Consider the following 5,092-nt stretch of genomic DNA (forward strand, 5'->3'; position numbering starts at 1 on the left):
TTGTTGGGTGCCAGTCATTCTCTTGATATTCCGGTAAAATTTCACTCGATGTTTCTTCATGTCATGTACTATGTCAGATACGTGTTCGGTCTCTTATCCACTTTCCAGTCTCTTTATGGGCCTTAGGGATTCTTCTCTGTAGTTTCCAGATATTTTCTATTGCACCTTTCCGATCCGTAACCAACGTGTCTGATGCGTATAATAATAATAAAATAATGATGTATTATATTATTAGTATTATTTAAAAGCTTCATTTTCAATGCAGTGCAAATGAAAGCTTTGTAATATTGATTTTCGATGTCAGTCATACATTTTACAGTACAGTTATTCATCTCACCCATGGAACTGCACGCGTTCTAAATTCCAGCGTTTTTGTTTAGGGAAAAGGCTGCTAGAAGTGCTCTATGATAAAACACTGATCATAAAAACACAATATGAATGTAATCATTAAGCTCTAAGACACCGATCAAACATCCTGTTTAATAGCCACTTCTTTTTATGCACACATTGATTCATCTTTGTTCGTAATCCATCACTTACATTACAAATATGGAACACGTGTTCTTACAGTCTGGTCCTGACGAGCGATTTTCATATTAATGTCATGGGTTGTGTAGTGCGTGGTACCATGTACTCACAAAAATTAAGGCCTGGAGGCGCCGGGTATCGATCCCGGTACCTCTCACATGCTAAGCGAGCGCTCTACCATCTGAGCTACGCCCCCAGATACAGCCTTAGCGGCCAGTCTTCACATTTTGGTCAAACGCTGCGCGCCGTATTTTCTCCGTTGCGTGTGCAGCCAGTGGGTCGTACTGGTGGGGAGGTGGAGTAAAAGCCAGAACGCTGGACAAGAGAGCGCCAGTAGCCGTCCACTCACGACGCCCTGCAGACGGCACTAGCTCCGCTACACTTTCCGTTCAGAAGATCCGTACTGTAGGGATGGCTGTTATCGCTCAAACGACCGGTTTACGGTTATATAGTTTTTTTTCACGCCATTTAGAGTGACATTAAAACCGCTCAGAATAACCATTTATGAAATAACCGATTCCTGAAATAATCAGTTTTCAGTTTTTTGTTATTAATATTTCCTGTAATAAACGTAGAAATTGAACAAAGATTAAAAAATTTTGACACTCTCAGTTTCAAGATACACGGACTCAAAATATTAAACAGTTCACTGCTTTTCGCGAAAAGTGATAATTGGTTGCCGTCCGTTGTGACCGAGAGGCTCTAGGCGCTTCAGTTGGGAACAGCGCTGCTGCTGCTACGGTCGCAGGTTCGAATCCTGCCTCGGGCATGGATATGTGTGATGTACTTAGGTTAGTTAGGTTTAAGTACTTCCAAAGCTAGGGGACTGATGACCTCAGATGTTAAGTCCCATAGTGCTTAGAGCCGTTTGAACCATTTGATAATTGGTTGAGTACCACAAACAATCACGAGTCTCTTACTGATTGTAGGTTTTTGAAAATCTCCTCAAATCTCATGTAGTCGGGGACCAGGCCACTCTTTGGGCATTACGAAAAGTCGGTACAAAAGGGTGAAAAACTGAGTTTGAAGAGCACTGTTTTTCGCGTAAATTTGCCCCTTTTGAAGGCCTACAAGCAGATAAAGGCTTATTACGTAGACATAGACAGAAGGTCAGTCAGTTTCTGTTTTTATTGTATGCTATGAATGTATTGTTAAGTTTCTAATTTATTGCTGTTGCCATAATTTCCTTCCCCTTCCTTTATTTCGTAGAAACGGCAGGCAAATATTTAATCTCTTAAAGACAATGAAGCATTGTACTTCATCGCTATGTCACTTCATAAAAATATTTCCAGACTAGGGTTGGTATCATTCTCCGATACGAAGGATATCCGGCGACGACAGCGTGAAACCGTCAAAGCGACGATGTCGCAGCAGGTCTTGTACTCCGCACGTACACGCATATCGTAGCCACAACACACGGTAACCGGGCCATCATTATTGTCCCAGCTATGCTGTACCAGTTCTTATGGTGTGTGTATGTTGCTCGTTTCCGTTAGCATTGTTAATAAGATAGTACTGACCGCTTTTCCTATTTAGTGTAATAACGTAATACGCTACTGGCCATTAAACTTGCTACACCAAGAAGAAATGCAGATGATAAACGGGTATTCATACTAGAAATGACATATGATTACATTTTCACGCAATTTGGGTGCATTGATCCTGAGAAATCAGTACCCAGAACAACCGCCTCTGACCGTAATAACGGCCTTCATATGCCTGGGCATTGAGCCAAACAGAGCTTCGATGGCGTGTACATGTACAGCTGCCCATGCAGCTTCAACACGATACCACAGTTCATCAAGAGTAGTGACTGGCGTATTGTGAAGAGCTGGTTGCTCGGCCACCATTGACCAGACGTTTTCAATTGGTGAGAGATCTGGAGAATGCGCTGGCCAGGGCAGCAGTCGAACATTTTCTGTATCCAGAAAGGCCCGTACAGGACATGCAACACGCGGTCGTGCATTACCAATCTGAAATATAGGGTTTTGCAGGCATCGAACGAAGGGTAGAGCCACGGGTCGTAACACACCTGAAATGTAACGTCCACTGTTCAACGTGCCGTCAATGCGAACAAGAGGTGACCGAGACGTGTAACCAATGGCACCCCATACCATCACGCCGGGTGATACGCCAGCATGGCGATGACGAATACACGCTTCCAATGTGCGTTCACCGCGATGTCGCCAAACACGGATGCGACCATCATGATGCTGTAAACAGAACCTGGATTCATCCGAAAAAATGACGTTTTGCCATCAGTGCACCCAGCTTCGTCGTTGAGTACACCATACACCATCGCAGGCGCTCCTGTCTGTGATGCAGCGTCAAGGGTAACCGCAGCCATGGTCTCGGAGCTGATATTCCATGCTGCTGCAAACGTTGTCGAATTGTTCGTGCAGAAGGTTGTTGTCTTGCAAAAGTCCCCATCTCTTGACTCAGGGATCGAGACGTGGCTGCACGATCCGTTACAGCCATGCGGATAAGATACCTGTCATCTCGACTGCTAGTGATACGAGGCCGTTGGGATCCAGCACGGCGTTCCGTATTACCCTCCTGAACCCACTGATTCCATATTCTGCTAACAGTCATTGGATCTCGACCAACGCGAGCAGCAATGTCGCGGTACGATAAACCGCAATCGCGATAGGTTGCAATACGACCTTTATCAAAGTCGGAAACGTGATGGTACGCATTTCTCCTCCTTACACGAGGCATCACAACAACGTTTCACCAGGCAACGCCGTTCAACTGCTGTTTGTGTATGAGAAATCGGTTGGAAACTTTCCTCATGTCAGCACGTAGTAGGTGTCGCCACTGGCGCCAACCTTGTGTGAATGCTCTGAAAGCCAGTCATTTGCATATCCCAGCATCTTCTTCCTGTCGATTAAATTTCGCATCATCTTCGTGGTGTAGCAATTTTAATGGCCAGTAGTGTATTTAAAATGAATGCAAATTTTTGGAATAAAAATCCCTCCTTTTTTAAAAGAGGTTTTATTTAAAAATGAAATATTTTAGAACTGCCGGTTATTGAGAACTAAAGTACCGGTAAGGGTTTCAACCGTTCGGTTTTTCCCATTCCTGACTAGAGGTAGACAATGGTCTCTGAAGCGCTGCTGCTGCGATCGCAGGTTCGGATCCTGCCTCGGGCATGGATGTGTGATGTCCTTCGGTTAGTTAGGTTTAAGTAGTTGTAAGTATAGGGGACTGATGACCTCAGGTGTTAAATCCCGTAGTGCTTAGAGCCATTTGAACCATTTTTGAATAGTCTCTGACCTGTGTACTCTACAGGAATTGCTGCACTTGGTGATCCTGCTGTTCGTTGCACAAGGTGCATATGCGACTCGTGCTTTCATACACACTGTCCACACACTCTGGTTCGCGTCCGTGAAGCACCACAGTCGACATCCCTAGTTGCAAACATACCAGTTTCTTTCAGATGTTGTTGCAGTCGGAGAAAAACGGTATATAATGGACTGAGGCAAACTGAAAAACGTTCTCTAAACTTGTGTTGTGCAGCTATACCATAACGTATCGTATCGTAAAGTGGGAGGCTGAGAAAGTGACGGTACCTTTCTGGACATCGGTGCTGTATCGAAATTTTATCTTTTAAGTCTCTTCTATAGTTCCTCAAACCCTGTAACAGTAATTGTGAAACACACTGTGTACACTACTTGAATGTACTGAGTAATTAATCAGTAGGTTAGGAGGAATAAGTGATTTTAGATATCTCTTTTTTTTTTACACTGGAACACTGTTCTTTTTCGCCGCTCAGCTTTTTTCTAGTGCATATATTCCACCTGTAAAATGAGACTTTGGAAATCAAAGTGGCCACTTGCAGCTGCCATCTCCTCTTCGTTTGGCTCAAATCGCTGTAGAGCTACAAATTTCGTTGCATGTGGGAATCGGCATTAATCTGGTGACTATTGTGGATGGATGCTCCAACATATCGTATTTTAAATTGTTTAGTTGTTTCACTGCCCAACCACTTTCAGATCAAAGGCATTGTCTTGAAGTAAGATGATTTCTTCAATTATTTCATTTATATTTTTTTTATCCTTTTGGTCCAGATGACTTGTGTAAAATTATTACCATCGTAAGGTAAAAGTGAAGTAATTACCGATCTTCATTGACGGTACACACATTAACTGACTACATGCGCTGTATATTTACATAACTTTTGTTAAATAAGTGTGCCCACTGGTGGTTTGGCAGCACTTTCCAGCCTCTAGTCTTGCACATGCAAATTGATGTGATTGTCACCCGTTGGAGGTATAACAGCACAGCCTCTAAGTTCTTGCTCTGCCTTTTTTGAAGTCCTTTCTTCTCACAAGATCGTAAAAAATCTTTAATTGAATTCGTGTCTAATGTCACTGTCACATTTCTATGGCATTTAATTGTCAACGGTGAAGAGCCTATTGGGTAGACACAATCACGTAAGAGAATTTCCTCAGCAGTGAGTAGATGTGCTTGAAACTGCGTATAGCAGGCTGTTACGTATGGCCTGTATTCTAGGTTCTCATTTTTCTAAGATTTACGTTTAACTAATGTTTAATCATGTGTA

At 43.1% G+C, this 5,092-nt stretch overlaps 1 non-coding gene across 1 annotated transcript; it reads right to left on the bottom strand.

Annotated features, from left to right (window-relative positions):
* Positions 1–651: 651 nt before the first annotated feature.
* Positions 652–724, bottom strand: Trnaa-agc (transfer RNA alanine (anticodon AGC)). Its single transcript has one exon. It is a non-coding gene; the product is annotated as a tRNA-Ala (tRNA).
* Positions 725–5,092: the final 4,368 nt, after the last annotated feature.

Source organism: Schistocerca cancellata, chromosome 1 (genome assembly GCF_023864275.1).
Source record: "Schistocerca cancellata isolate TAMUIC-IGC-003103 chromosome 1, iqSchCanc2.1, whole genome shotgun sequence".
Taxonomy (NCBI): domain Eukaryota; kingdom Metazoa; phylum Arthropoda; class Insecta; order Orthoptera; family Acrididae; genus Schistocerca; species Schistocerca cancellata.